The 16,829-nt window shown below is 41.3% G+C and overlaps 1 protein-coding gene across 1 annotated transcript in view; it reads right to left on the bottom strand.

The window, feature by feature from the left end:
* Nucleotides 1-16,829, bottom strand: part of LOC140494516 (E3 SUMO-protein ligase PIAS4-like) — a 92,291-nt gene that overhangs the window by 58,927 nt on the left and 16,535 nt on the right. The window lies entirely within an intron of this gene.

The following is a 16,829-nucleotide window of genomic DNA, read 5'->3' as shown; positions in this document are numbered from 1 at the left end:
CGTCTGGAGTCTCACTGAAGATGTTACCTATTATGGTGATGAAATGTCTGAAAATTAACCTTTCAGCTCAGCAAAGAAACGTATATCCAGGCTGATACATACTTGTAACAATACCTGGACAACATTCAGATAAGAATGGTAAAGTGATATTGCTGCCTCCTCGTGTGGCTTAAATGACAATCTCGAATAAGAGAAAATCTAACCATCTACCCTTGACGTACTATGGCATTACAATCACTGAATTACTCGCCATCAGCATCCACAGAGGTTTCCATGGATGAAAAACTTATAACCAGACATCTAAATTCTGTAGCTACAAATGAAGGCCACAGGCTAAGAATTCTGCAACAAATATCTCCTATCTCGTCTCCTGACTCCCAAAAGCCTTTGCACTATCTACATTGCAAAAGTTAACAGTGTGATGAGGTAAGAGTGACAGTCCTTGATATCAGGCATTCAACCAAGTGTGGCATCAACGAGCCCTAGCAAAACTGGAATCAATGTTATCAGCAGGAAAACTCTCCACTAGTTGAAGTCATACCCAGCACATAGGATATGGTTGTGGTTGTTGAAGGTCAGTCCAGGACATCTTTGCAGGGGTTCCTCAGGGTGGTGTGCTAGCCCAATCATTTTCAGCTGCTTCATCAATGATCTTCTCTCATCAAAGGTCAGAAGTGGGGATGTGCAACAGTAATTACACAATGTTCAGCACTATTTGCAACACCTCAGATACTGAGGCAATCCATGCACAAATCCAACAAGATCTGGACAATATCCAGATTTGGGGTGAAAAGTGGCAAGTAACATCAGTGTTTCAAATGTCAAACAATGACCATCTGCAAAAAAGGACATTCTAAACACCATCCCTTGACATTCAGTGATGTTATCACCACTGGATCCCCCACTATCAACATTCTTAGGGTTACCATTGACCAGAAACTCAGCTGGATTTGCCATATAAATACAGTGACTGCAAGTGCAGGTCAGAAGCGAGGAATCTTGTGGCAAGCAAGTCAGCTCCTGATTCCTCAAAGCCCATCTACCATCTACAAGGAACAGGTCAGAAGTGTTATGAAATACTCATTTACCTGGATGAGTGCAGCTCTAACACCCAAGAAGTTTGATGCCATGCTGGACAAAGCAGCCCACTTGATTGGCATCACTTCCACAAGCATCCACTCCCTCTGCCACCAACGCTCAATAGCACACTGTGTACCATCTACAAGATACATTGCAGAAATTCATCAAGGATCCTGAGATAGCACCTTCCAAACCCATGACTACTTCCATCAGGAGGACAAGGGCAGCAGATACATGGGAACACCACCACCTAAAAGTTCTTCTCCAAGCCACTCACCATCCTGACTTGGAAATATATCACCATTCCTTTAGTGTGACTGGGTCAAAATCCTGGAAGTCCCTCCCAAAGGGCACTGTAGGCCAACCATAACGTGGACTACAAGAAGGCAACTCACCACCACCAGCTCAAGGGCAACTAGGGTGCATCAAAGAGAATTTCTTAACAGTATGTGGATATTCCAACTCAGAGGAGCCATACTGGGCCACTGGAGAGGTCCTGAAGGACTGGCAAGTAGCTAATGTTGTCCCTCTGTTCAAGAAAATAGGGATAGACCAGTGAGTCACATTGGTAGCTAGGAAGCTATTGGAGAGAATTCTTAGGGATAGGATTTACACACGTTTGGCTAATGAGCCTGGCCATGCGACTGACCTCTGTGTGACAGCATTTTGGAAACCGTGATCACAACTTTAAATTTTAAAATAGGTATGAATAAGGATAAGTCAGGACCTTGTGGCAAGGCACTAAATTGAGGGAAGCCAAATCATGATAATATTGGACAGGAGCTAGGGAGATATAATTGTGAGCAGCTGTCATCAGGTGAGTCCACATTTGATACGTGAGAATTGTTTAAAAACGTGCTGATCAGAGTTCAGTACTGGCATGCTTCATTAAGGAGGAAGGACAAGGATGGCAAGGTAAGGGACCCTTGGGTAATGAGGAAGATTGCGAATTTAGTCAAAAGGGGACAAAGAAAAATCTGTAAGGCTTAAGAAACTAAAATCAGACAGTGCCTGTGAGGAATATAAGGAAAGCAGTAAAGAACTCAAGCAGGGAATTAGGAAAGCAAGGAGAGGCCATAAAATGACCTTGGCAAGTAGGGTTAAAGAAAATCCCCAGGCATTCCATACATATATATTTTTTAAAAAAGAGGAAGCGGTTAAGACCACTCGAGGACAAAGGGAACTTGTGCTTGGAGGCAGAGGATGTGAGCGAGATCTTAAATGAGCACTTTGTATCTGTATTGACCCAGAATAAGGACATGGAGGACAGTGAGGTTGGTGGAGCATACTAATATGCTATAGCATTTTGAGATCAGGAAAGAAGTGGAGTTGGGTATTATGAAAGGTGTGGAGGTACTGTACCTTTTTAAGAGTTTGAAAGCTTGCAAGGACAAAGCACACTCAGTCGAGAACAGGGTAACAGTGTAACACTTGGGCAAAACAAATAGTGCAGATGAGTTGCCAGGATACAAAAACAAATTCAATTTCGGCTAATCAGTTTAAATTATGTCTGAAGATACCAAACTCCAATCAAATTTGAATTTTGTATTTTGATAATATTAAAACCAATGGAGTAGTCTGATGTTTTGAGATATAAAACCAAACATTTTAAACCGCTAGAGGGAGAACTGCCAAACCACCAAGTACAGATGGCCAACAGAACAGCTCTCTGAAACATACAGGTCTATGGCGAGTTTGCACAGCAGAAAATTGAAAAGACGACAGATGAAAATCTGCAGAGGAAGATACAAAGAGAAGATTAGACAACTGACTGGTTTTGAAAGTTGAATTTTTTTTTTGTAAATCTTAATTGGAATTTCTATCGGACTAGTAGAGTGGGAGGTAGAAGATTTCTTTTTAAGAGACAGGAGTTAAGTAGTTGTTGGTTTTGATATTTTCTGTTGGACTTGAAATAAAGTTGTTAATTTTTACTTTAAATAGTGACTTCTGGAATAGCACTTTGCCTCTCTCATTTTAACAGATTACAGCATGAGATGAGTCTTTTCTGTGTGGCTGTTTTAAATTAGCAGAGGAGTTTATCCCGTGTCATAACATTAGGTCTCTTTTTAAGACCATTAAGGTTGGTATGTTTCAAGAGCTCGATGGTATGTACCCAGGTTATTGAGAGAGGCACGAGAGGAGATTGCTGGTGCCCTTAACCAAGATCTTTGCATCCTCGCTAGCCACTGGAGAGGTCCCAGAGGACAGGTGAGTAGCTAATGTTGTTCCTCTGTTCAAGAAGGGAAATAGTGATTACCCAGGAAATAAAGACTAGTGCGTTTTACATCGGTGGTTGGGAAGCTATTGGAAACAGTTCTTAGGAATAGGATTTGCATGCATTTGGAAAGGTATGGTCAAAATAGGGACAGTCAGCATGGCTTTGTGTAGGGCATGTCATGTCTTTGGAATTTGATTGAATTTTTCGAGGAGGGTGATGAAGGTGATCGATGAGGCTAGAGCCATGGATATTGTCGACATGGATTTTCCTAAGACTTTTGACAAGATCCCTTATGGTAGGCTCATCCACAAGATTAAAATGCAAGGCCTCCACAGTGACTTGGCCGCTTGTATCCAGAATTGGCTTGCCCGTAGCATACAGAGGGTAATCGTGGAAGGGTGTTTATTAGGCTGGAGTTCTGTGACTAATGGTGCTCCACAGGAATCTGTACTGGGACCTCTGCTGTTTGTAATATATATGTAAATGACTTAGATGAAAATGCAAATGTGTGGGATAGTAAGTTTGCAGATGACAGCAGTGGAATTGTGGATAGTTAGAAGTTTGCCAAAGGATACAGAGGGATGTAGATCAGTTGCAGATTAGGGTGAAGAAGTAGCAGATGGAGATTAATACAGGCAAATGGGAGATGCTGCACTTTGGGAGATCAAATGTTAGTGGAAACTATACAGTTCATGGCAGGACCCTGAACAGTATTGATGCACGGAGGGATCTTGGGTTTCTGAAGTCCACATTGACTGCAGCATATCATCCATACTGAAAACAAAAAATGCTGGAGATCACAGTGGGTCAAGGAGCATCCACGGAGAGAAGGCAAGCTAATGTTTCAAGTCTAGATAATTCTTCATCAGAGCTGCTGCCTGACCCGCTGTGGTGTCCAACAATTTTTGTTTTCAGTACAGATTCCAACAGATGTAGTAATTTGCTCCTACAATGTACCATCTATACCTCCCCAATAACTCACCAATCCTCCTTTGACAGCATCTTCCAAACTTGTAGCCACCACCACCTAGAAGAACAGTGGCAGCATCTGCATGCAAATACCATCACCTGTAAGTTCCCTCAATGCTCCCAAATCCAGACCTGGAACCACATCACCATTCTTTCATTGTCACTTGTTGACAGCATTTCTTGTTTTATTTTTAATGTGCGCCTTTAACATTCATGTTCAGTATGACTGCATTCATCTTTGGAGGAAATGTTGCTGAGTGACTCTGGTAATCCCTTCCTAACAACACTTTGCGTATATTTGTATCATGTGTATTGCAATAGTTCCAAAAGACCGTCAATACCACCATTTATAGGGGAAATAGGTATGGTCAAAAATGCTGGGCTTGCCTGTTCATGAATAAAGAATTAAAACAATGCATTGGTCAAATGGCGGATTGGTGGTAAATGGGTTTCAATCTGGAGAAATGTGCATTAGGGGAAGACAAACCTGGCAAAAGAATATGTGGAGAATTGTACAGAAATAGTGAAATATTGGAGAGCGTGTCCTCAAATATTTGATGTTGGGGCAGGTTGACTAAGTTGCGTTTCAGAAAGGCCTTTGATAAGGTTCCACATGGTAGGCTGCTCTGGAATTGAGGGGGAGCTAGCAAATTGGATCCAAAATTGGCTTGATGGTCGGAAGCCGAGGGTAATAGTGGAAGAATGCTTGTCAGACTAGAGGCCTGTGACTAGTAGAGTGCCTTGGGTTGGTGCTGAGTCCATTATTGTTTGTTATCTGTATCAATGATTTGGATGAGAATGTACAAGGCATGATTAAGTTTGCAGATGATACTAAATAAGCAGTATTATGGACAGTGAGCAAGGTTATCAGAAATTGTAGCAGGACCTTGACCAGCTGGAGAAGTGGGCTGAGAAATTGCAAATGGAGTTAAATATAGATATGCGTGAGTTCTTGCATTTTGGAAAGTCAAATCAAGGTAGGAGTTTCATGGTGAATAGTAGGGTCTAAAAGTGTAATGGATCAGAAGGATATTGCAGATCAGGTTCACTGTTCTCTGAAAAGTGGATTCACAAGTGGACAGGGCAGTGAAGCAGGCTTTTGGCACACTGGCCTTCATAGAATTGGGAAGTTATGTTGCAGTTATACAGAACATTAGTGAGGCCGCACTTGAAGTATTGTGTTCAGTTTTGGTTACCTTGTTATAGGAAGGATGTTATTAAACTGGGAAGATTGCCAAAGAAATTTACAAGGACGTTGCCTAGACTCAATGGTCTGAGTTGTACAGAGAGGTTAGATAAGCTAGGACTTTTTTCTTTAGAGCTTAGGAGACTGAGGGTGACCTTTGTAGAGGTGTATAAGATGATGAGAGACATGGACAGGGTGAATGCACTCAATCTTTTTTTCTCTGGTTGGGGAATCGAGGACTAGAGTGCATCAGTTAAAGGGTAGGAGAAGGTGAGGACTGCAGATGCTGGAGATCAGAGCTGAAAATGTGTTGCTGGAAAAGCGCAGCAGGTCAGGCAGCATCCAAGGAGCAGGAGAATCGACGTTTCGGGCATGAGCCCTTCTTCAGGAATATTCCATTCCATGCCCGAAACGTCAATTCTCCTGCTCATCAGTTAAAGGGTAGACAGCAAAGAATAAAAGGGAACCTGAGGGGCAATTTTATTTTTAGAGGGTGGCACACATGTGGAATGAGCTGCCAGCGGAAGTGTTTGAGGCGGGTACATTAACAACATTTAAAAGGCATTTGGACAAATACATGGATAGGAAAGGATTAGAAGAATACGGACCAGGTGCAAGGAAATGGGATTAGTATGGATGGACATTTGTTAGCATGTACCAGTTTGGGTTAAAGGGCCTGTCTCTGCTGTAGGACTGTGACTCTGAGGCATGCAGAATACTTGACCATAATTTAGAATATATGCACAATAAATATGCTAGAACTGTATAAAACGTTATTTTGGCCGCATCTCAGTTGTTATATATAGTTCTAGTCACATTACAATAAGGTTGTAATTATGTGAGATGTACAGAGTTGCTCTGAGAATGCTGTTAGGACTAAAAAATTTAAATAAGAAATGAAATTTTGGACTTGCTCAATCCCTGCAATTTCATCTCACCAAATGTAACCACACCTGATTCTGTTTCCTTCCATTCATAATCTTCTGCTTTTAAATAAATTTTCTTTTATTTTCCTACTCCCCAGAAAAGTACAAGTATGAGTCTGTGCAAAATAAATAACTAAATGTCAAGAAGCAAGTAAAGAAAACAGTTACAATCTGCAGCACAGCTTTTAGGCTCTCACACTCTTGTTCCTTTTACTTTTGAATGATTGTAGTGTTGCAATGTAATACTTTATTTATCTGCATTTATTTCTAATGTTCTTTGATTCATCTACACGCAACTTAGACTAAAGCACACATCTCACAACTTTGATGTTATATTAGATGCTGAGCTGATTTCCATCCAAATATTTGCAATATTGTTTTTGTTAGCTTTCATTTTTATTATTCCATCACATCCTTGGTGTTCTTCCACATTTTTGCCATCTGTGAATTTTATCATTCAAAGCTATACTGCCTGTGCCCTAACTTGGACCAATTCCCTGTCAACTGTGCTCACTGATCTATGTTAGCAGCCAAACACATCTTAGTTTGAATATTCTCATTCTTCTTTTCAAATCTCTTCATGGCCTTGCTCTCTGTTACCTGTGTAAATGCACACAACCTCCAAGATATCAGAGTGCATCTAATTCTGGCTGCATGAGCGTCCCAATTTTAATCACTGTTGTCTCTGCCTTTTGTATCTCACTTTCCTTCTTGAGATATCCCTTAAAACCTACCATTTTCATCTGACCCAGTATTCTTTTATCAAGCTGTCATGCTTTATAGAACTTCACAGGAACATTACAGAATATTATATACATTAAGTATTAAATATAAGATGTCGTTGCAGATGATAGAACTTGGGCTTTAACCAATTTTGAATTCTACACATTGTGCTTCATCTACAACTGCAACCATGTTGTAGATTAGCATAACCCCATTGTTAGGATTGTAAAGTGACACCACAAACTAATCTTAATAATCTTCATTATTGTATGCACTTTGTGTACATATTAACTGTACCTTGTCATGATATTACTGTATTCTGAAAATGTATAAATATTGACTTAATGTTTTGTTGTCATATGCCATTTGTGATTCGATGTAAAATATCAATTCATAATTTTAAAAGGCATTAACAAACCAAAACAAAGTAAATTTGCTTGGAAACTTCCATTAAGAATGTCTTAATGACCTTTTGAAACCAATCCATTCCGAATGAGCAGAAACAACTCGAAAGGTGATAGTGGAATTTGTCACTGGACTACTAATACAGAGACCTAGGTAATGTTTTGGGGACCTGGGGTTGAATCCCTTCATGGCACTTGAATTCAATAAAACATGGAATTAAAAGTCTAATCATCATTCATCGTCTTTAAAAAAAATCTTGTTCACTAAAGCATGCGAGCTTAAGAGGTACAGTTAGTAAGTTTGCAGATGACACCAAATTGGAGGTGTAGTGGATGGCAAAGAATTTCACCTCCGATTACAACAGGATCTGGATCAGATGGGCCAATGGGCTGATACAAATATCTCAGCAAGGGGCCCAGCAATCACTTCCCTGGCTTCCCACAGAATTCTAGGGTACATGTAATCAGATCCTAGGGATTTGTCCACTTTTCTGCATTTCAAGACATCCAGCACCACCACCTCTGTAATATGAATATATTTCAAGATATCACCATCTATTTCCACACATTCTAAGAAAGTGATCATCCTTTTCTTATTTCTCTGCTCCACCCAAATAATTTCCCTTGATGTATTTCCAGGAATATCATCCCTAAGTAAAGCTGTAATGCTATCCCTTATCAAAAACACCACTCCCCCTCCTCTCGCTCCAGTTTTTATCCTTCCTATAGAATTTGTATTCTGGAACATTAAACCGTCAGTCCTGTCCATCCCTGTAATTACTATGACAACCTGGTCCCAAGTTCCTAACCCTGCCCAGAATTCATCTGCCTTCCCTGTTCGGCCTCTTGCATTGAAGTCAATACAGTTTAGTTTATCAGTTCTATCTTCTTCTCTGCTTTGTTCCTGCCTGCACCTTTTCTGCACTGTACCAGTCCCAATTGATCCCTCTCCTCACTATTTCCCTGGGTCCCACCTACCTTACTAGTTTAAATGCTCTCCAGCAGCTCTAGCAAATGTCCTGTGCCAGTGTATTAGCCCCCTTCCAATTCAGGTGCAATCTGTCCTCCTTGTACCCCAGAAGACATTCCAATGATCCAAAAATGTGAACCCTTCTCCCCTGCACCAGTTCCTCAGCCACTCGTTCATCTGCTCAATCCTCCTATTCCTACCTTCACTAGCTCATAGCACTGGGGGTAATCCAAATATTACTACCCTCAAAGACCTCCTGTTTAAATTCTTTCCTAACTTTATATATTCTCCCTTCAGTATCTCATCCTTTTCCCTTCCTGTGTCATTAGTTCCAAAGTGTACAATGAACTCCTGCTGATCCCTCTTCCCTTTTGAGAACATTCTGCACCCTCTGTGATATCCTTGATCCTGGCACCAGGGAGGCAACACACCATTTTGATTTTTCGCTGCTTGTCGCAGAAATGTCAGTACCTCTGACTAAACTGTCCCCTATCACAATCGATCACTTGGAACCCAATGTACCCCTCATTAGGGCAAGTCTCGATACTGGAAACTTGGCTGTTGGTGTTACATTCTTCTGAGAGTCCATCACCCCCTACATTTTCCAAAACACCATACTTGTTTGAGATGGGGATAGCCACTGGAGATTCCTGCATTACCTTCTCCCATCTCCTACCTTTCTTGGAGGTAACCCACCTACCTGACTGGATCTGTATTTTTCTCCCTTCCAATAACTGCCACCCATCACACCCCCAGCTCTTGTAAATTCTTCATTGCCTCTAACTGCTGCTCCACCCGATCTATGTGATCTGATAGGTTTTGCCGCCAAAGACAATTCCTGCAGACATAATCATCAGTAACATTGAAATTCTCCCCAAACTTCCACTTTCGACAGAAGGAGCACATCACTGTAATAAAGGCTTTTTTTCCTCCTTCACAATCTACAGATCCAGAAAATAGCACCGTCTAACTTAGTATTTATGGTTTATATTTTTTAAATTTTTAATCAAGAGACAGATCTCAATAAAACATCAAGAAAGAACCCATTCTACTCACTACTGTAGGGCAGCAAGGTTACATATTAAAAGCTATGCACTTATCTATTCATGTGCTGAGCTCTTCCCCCATAGGTTCCTCCAAGGTCAGCTGTGAATTTCTCTGTTTGTCAATTTTTTCCTAGACTCACTCCAATATTCAGATATACATGAACTCAAACAGCAAAGGCAGTAACTGTGCACATTTATTGCTGTGTCAGTTGGCAGTGTAGGTTTCTTTCTCTCTCTCCCTCACGGACAATGTGATCACTGTCTTCCTCCTCTTAAAAGTGCCATTGTTTTGATCTTTTTTCCCCACGGTTCCAAAACCATGCAACAGCATGTAAAACAGTAATTGCTGCTCCTGGAATCAAGGAAATCACCTCCATAATCTAAAATACCTCAAACAAGGAGCAGCTCTTACAGCCACAATTATTTCCCATCCTCTGTCTTAGATTTAACTGTGTGGCATGATCACCATACTAAATACTTTGACCAGATGTAGCAACTCAAGACTGGTATTCATGAGCACTATGGGCCATCAACAGCAGCAGAATTCTACTCAAACGCAATCTGTGTCCTCATGGCACATCCCCACTCTACCATTACATCAACCATGGTTCAACAAAGAATGCAGGAGGGCATGCCAGGATCAACACCAGACACACCTAAAAATGAGATATCAACACGGTGAAGCTAAAAAACAGGACTACTTGTGGGTCAAACAGCAACAAGTAATAGATAGAGCTAAGCGATTCCACAGCAACGGATCTGATGCCAGTCCTGCCACATTCAGCCATAAGTATTGAGTGGATGATCCATCTCTACCTAATCTGAGGGTCTCCAGCATTACAGATGCCAGTGTTCAGTGAATTTGATTTCCTTCACGAGATAACAAAAATAGTTAAGGGCACTGAGTGTGAGCCTTGACAATATTCCTGCAGTGGTACTGAAGACATGTGCTCCAGAATTTCAGGCCTCTAACCAAGCTGTTCCAGACAGCGACAATACTGGCATCTATCTGACAATGTGGAAAATTATCCAGCTATGTCCTGTCACAAAAATATAGAACAAATCCAACCTATCTACTCATCCAACAAATCGACTCTAAATTATCAGTAAATAAGCAAAAGGGCTCAGCAGCAGTGTTATCAATAAGCATTTGCTTAGCAACAACCTGCAACTGTTGCTCAGTTCAGACCCCAACCTGAACAGGCCACTCAGCTCCTGAACTTATTGCATCAGGACAGTAAGATTGCATCTGACTGAAGAGTCCCAGCAAAACTAAAGTCAGTGGGAATGGGGGTTTGCTTGTTTGGCGGGGGGCACCATTGGTTGGAATCACACAATCAAGGTTTTAACTGTTCGAGGTGACTCATCTGAACTGCAGGACATCTCTACAAGAGTTCCTCAGGATGGTATCCTAGACCCACCCTCTTCAGTTGCTTCATCAATGACCTTCCCTCCAACATAAGGTTAGAAGTAGGGACATTCACCAATGCCTCCCCAATACTCAGCACCATCCATAATTCCTCAGGTACTGAAGCAGTCTGCGTCCAATGCAACAAGACCTGGACAATATTCAGGCTTGGGCTAAAAAGTGACAAGTAACATTTGTGCCACACAAGTACCAGGCAATGACCGTACCAACAAGAAAGAATCTAATCACAAAGTCTTGATATTCATGGCATTTCCATTGCTGAATGCCCACCATCAACATCCTGGGAGTTGTCCAGAAACTGAACTTGACCAGCTGAATAAATGCTGTCAAGAAGAATAGGTCAAAAGTAAGAAATTTTGCAGCAAGTAACTCATTTTTTGACTGTCAAAGCCTGTCTGCTGTCTTAAAGATACAAGTCAGAAGTGGGATGGAATACTCCCCACTGACCTGGATGAGTGCAGCTCTAATAGCACTCAAAACATTTGACACCATTCAGGACAAAGCAGCCTGCTTGATATAATATCTACAAATTTACTTCCTCCAATACCAATGCTCATTGATGGCAATGATTCTTCTAGTTTTCCTTCACTCTTAGTGGACCTTTGAGATCCATGCATTGGAATGACTTCTGTTATTAGAATTATGCAGCAGCATGACAATCAGAGTGTGTGTGTGTGTGTGAGAGAGAGAGATTCCCAGCAGCTGTGCAGCTGAGAGGGAACATTGGCAGTGGTGTGTACCATTTACATGATATACCCTAGAAATTCACTAAAACTCCTTAGCATCTTTAAAACTCCCAGCCACTAAAGACAACAGAAACAGTCAGATGGGAATACCACCCCTGCACGTATGCTTCTAAGCCATTCCCTGTTCTGCCTTGGAAATATAACAAAGTTCCTTCGGTGACACTGGGTCAAACCTTTGGAAATCCAACAGCATAATGGGTCTATCAACACAAAATAGACTGCAGTAGTTCAAGAAGGCAGCTCACCACAACCTTCTCATGGGCAATTTTTGCTGGCCTAGCTATCTACCCCCACATCCTATAAATGAATTTTTAAAAACTTCTAAATTGGATTAATCAAATCAGTACTTTACAATTTTTTTGGTCCACTGCTGAAATTTGAGAGACTTAAAATAAGGTTTTCTGGAAGATTTTTTAATAAAGTTAATTATATTTAACAATGACCTGACTACATTCATTCACTCAATTATCATTTTTAGTATTTAAACTTCAAAAGTTGAAAATGGTTGTTGCTATTTCAACATGAGTAGGGAGCACAATTTCCTAGTGTACAGCTGTGGAATTTACTCAGACTGATTGAAATAATTTGTTAGAGTTCTTTGATGAAGTAACCAGGAAGGGTGACGAGGGCAGAGCGGTAGATATGGTCTATATGGATTTCAGTAAGGCCTTTGATAAGGTTCCACATGGTAGGCTGCTCTGGAAGGTTAGATCACATGGAATCAATGGAGAGCTGGCAAACTAGATACACAGTTGGCTTGATTGTAGGAAGCAAAGGGTAATAGCGGAAGGATGCTTGTCAGACTGGAGGCCTGTGACCAGTGGAGTACCTCGGGTCGGTGCTGGGTCCATTGCTGTTTGTTATCTATATTAATGATTTGGATAAAAATGTACAAGGCATGATTAATAAGTTTGCAGATGGCACTAAAATAGGAAATCTCGTGGATAGTGAGAAAAGTTATCAGAAATTGCATAATGTTGATCAACTGGGTAAGTGGGCCAAGAAATGGCAATTGGAGTTTAATTGTGTTGTGTTAGTATTGTGTTCAGTTTTGGTCACCTTGCAATAGGAAGGAAGCTATTAAACTGGAAAGAGTACAGAAGAAATTTACAAGGATGTTACCTGAACTCAACGATCTGAGTTATAGGGAGAGGTTGGACAAGCTAGGACTTTTGTCTTTCCAGCGTATGAGACTGAGGGGGATTTTATAGAAGTGTATAAGATCATGAGGGGCATGGATAGGGTGAATGTACTCAGTCTTTTTCCCAGGGATGGGGAACCATGGACTACAGGACATCAGTTTAAGGTTAGAGGGGAAAGAATGAATGGGAACCTGAGGGGCAACTTTTTTACACAGAGGGTGGTACGCATATGGAATGAGCTGCCGGTGGAAGTGTTTAAGGTGGGTACATTAACAACACTTAAAAGGCATTTGTATAAATATATGGATAGGAGAGGTTTAGAAGAATATGGGCCAAGTGCAGGGAAATGGGGTTAGCGTTAATGAACATTTTGGTTGGCTGGACCAGTTTGGGCCAAAGGGCCTGTCTCCATGCTGTAGGACTTGGTGACTCTAATTGTATTAGGTGTTCAACGGTATGTACTTTATTGTTTTTGAAAATAGTTTGTGGAAACGCAAGGCAAATGTTTGAAACATCATTCATGTAAAGCCATTTTAGTAATACATACTACATGTATCCCATATTTGTATGTGATCCTTTATTGATTATATACCTAGTATGGCCTTGTTTTTAAATGATGTACGTTCTAATATTATTTCTTTTAAGTATTAGCATCAAATTATTTCTGTCCACAGTAATTAATGTGTTTTCAAAAGTGATCTGAATGTAAACTAGAATACTTGAATAACGTTTAAGTTACACTTCTATATAACATCTTATTATGAACTATAAGAGGTTTACCAAGCTGAGGAATAGTATCTTTCTAAGTACTTTTTTTAATATGGGTTAAACTTGAAATGCTTCTCAAGCAGCCATCACATGTATTTGCATATTATTTGACAATTAACCAATCTTTTGTAAACTTACATATGTAATGACATAGGTTTAAAAGCTGTAATGGGGTAGAACTGGAGAAGGTGTAATTCAGCTCCTGTTATCAAGTATTATTACATTTATTGATAGTACTTATTCAGTCAATATCACTAAAATTTGCTGATTATTGTCGTGGGATCTTGCTGTGTAAAATTGGATGATGGTTTCCGACAACAATTTTGTTGAAAAAAAATCTTCAGTTGCATTGAGGTTGTGGAAGGTTCTGTAAAAATGGAAATCTTTTCTTTTCCATTTCTATGGCTTTTGCTGGAGCAGACCAAAACTAAATACATGTTCCCTCTTAATGCCCAGTCTTTTCCTCTGCTCTAAGAGTTTCAACAAAATCTACAATCTTCCCCTGAAAGATGCAGTGGGCTCTTTATCAACTATCTCTTGTGGCTAAGCATTGCATGCATCAACAACCTTTCACTCAGAAATACTGATTCTAACATATGCCCTCATTTGGCAACAATTTTAAATTGATGGCCTCCCAACCAAAATAAATCTTTTGCTATTCATTCTATCAACATCTATTATATGTATTTTTAAAACATAGTGAAAATTTCTTTTAACATTCTTTGCTTCAGTGGAATTGGTTTGAATATCCCAATTGTCTCCGTATTACGATAGTTTCCAACTATGCCATCATCCCTCATACTCCATGGTTTTAGTGTCCTTTCCATAATGGGTGTTATATTTATGTGAGTTATCTAGAATATAATGGATCACCTCTGAATGTGTAATGCAGTCACAAAATGGAACATGCAGTTTATTTTAAGCACGCAGGAGGGGAGTTGTGAGGAGGAATATCTTCAGAGCACAGCTTTGAATTGTGCTATGCACTCTTGTCAATTTTCTCAGGGCAGGTAGTTTCCTGGATTGTCATTGCTTGGAAATCACCATTAGTAATGAAGCTGCAAAGGCTATGCAGATAACTTAAGGAGCCCTTTCACGTTATCTATCAAGGATCTCAAAGAGTATGATTACATGTAATGCACAGAATATGACATTTACATCATGCCTTCTCTTTCAAGTAATCTGTGATGTTGTCTGCTTCAGGGGAATAGTCTCTGCATAACATGTCTTAGCGTCTCTCGCCCGTAGGTGTTCAAAGTTTGGTAGAAGATTTGTAGCTCGGGTGCTCGTTGTTGTGGTTCTGTTCGCCGAGCTGGGAATTTGTCTTGCAAACGTTTCGTCCCCTGTCTAGGTGACATCGTCAGTGCTTGGGAGCCTCCTGTGAAGCGCTTCTGTGCTGTTTCCTCCGGCATTTATAGTGGCCTGTCTCTGCCGCTTCCGGTTGTCAGTTCGAGCTGTCCATTGTAGTGGCCGGTATATTGGGTCCAGGTCGATGTGTTTGTTGATAGAGTCTGTGGATGAGTGCCTCTAGGCATGGCACTCATCCACAGACTCTATCAACAAACACATCGACCTGGATCCAATATACCGGCCACTACAGTGGACAGCTCGAACTGACAACCGGAAGCGGCAGAGACAGGCCACTATAAATGCCGGAGGAAACAGCACAGAAGCGCTTCACAGGAGGCTCCCAAGCACTGACGATGTCACCTAGACAGGGGACGAAACGTTTGCAAGACAAATTCCCAGCTCGGCGAACAGAACCACAACATCTGCATAACATGCTTCCAACAGCACTATAAACAATTCCTCCCTCTAGGTGTCTCCCATAGCTTTGTAAATGGAGAGTTAAAACAAAAAAAAGTGTTCAAGTGAAATACGAATAGAGGACAAGAAGTGATTGGACATAAGCACACAAAGATAGTTCAGCTTCCATTTTAAAGTGACACATTCAATCCTTATTTTAACAAACTTGCACCATGTCTAATCGATATTGTATATGCATTTATTATGCTTTCCACTGCTGTGTAACTGTCACATAATTTTACAATGGAAATGTTTACAAGAAATGTACTACCTGTTAAAGATTGTCAATGAAGCTAATTGGGATATGATTTAACCAGCGCAATTGGTCGCTTTGCAATTTACTTTCCTTCTGCCCTGGTTGTAAATATTCCTTTATGAACTCTATATCTCTGTAGTGTCCCAGAGATGTTCCCTAAAGCGCTCTGCTAGGAGGTGTCCAGTCTCCCCAATGTAGAGGAGACCGCATCGGGAGCAACGGATACAATAAATGATATTGGTGGATGTTTTACCTGCACATCCACCAATATCATTTATTGTATCCGTTGCTCCTGATGCGGTCTCCCCTACACTGGGGAAACTGGACGCCTCCTAGCAGAGCACTTTAGGGAACATCTCTGGGACACCTGCACCAATCAACCACACCGCCCTGTGGCCCAACATTTCAACTCCCCCTCCCACTCAACCGAGGACATGGGGTCCTGGGCCTCCTTCACTGCTGCTCCCTCACCACCTGGCACCTGGAAGAAGAACGCCTCATCTTCTGCCTCGGAAACTTCAACCCCAGGGCATCAATGTGGATTTCACCAGTTTCCTCATTTCCCTTCCCCCATCTCACCCCAGTTCTAAACTTCCAGCTCAGCACTGTCCCCATGACTTGCCCTACCTGCCTATCTTCCTTTCCACCTATCCACTCCACCCTCCACCCCCCCCGACCTATCACCTCATCCCCATACCCATTCACCCATTGTACTCTTTGCTACCTTCCCCCACCCTCCTCCCTGACCTATTGCCTCCATCCCCACCCCCATTCACCTATTGTACTCTATGCTACTTTCTCCCCACTCCCACCCTCCTCTCATTTATCTCTCCATCCTGCAGGCACTCTGCTTCTATTCCTGATGAAGGGCTTTTGCCCAAAACATCGATTTTCCTGTTCCTCGGATGCTGCCTGAACTGCTGTGCTTTTCTAGCACCACTCTAATCTAGAATCCCTTCAAACCACAATATCAAAATGGTTCTTAACAGAGTCACAAGTGACATCCTACATGACTGTAATAAAAGGAAGCTATCCCCCCTTTCCTTCCTGACCTATCTGAAGCCTTTGATACAACTGATTACATAGAATCCCTACAGTATGGAAACAGGCCCTTCGGCCCATAAGTCCACACCAACCCTCTGAAGAGTAACCTATCCAGA

This window comes from Chiloscyllium punctatum, chromosome 24, assembly GCF_047496795.1.
Source record: "Chiloscyllium punctatum isolate Juve2018m chromosome 24, sChiPun1.3, whole genome shotgun sequence".
NCBI classification, from domain to species: Eukaryota; Metazoa; Chordata; class Chondrichthyes; order Orectolobiformes; family Hemiscylliidae; genus Chiloscyllium; species Chiloscyllium punctatum.
This window is presented reverse-complemented; position numbering and strand designations above follow the sequence as displayed.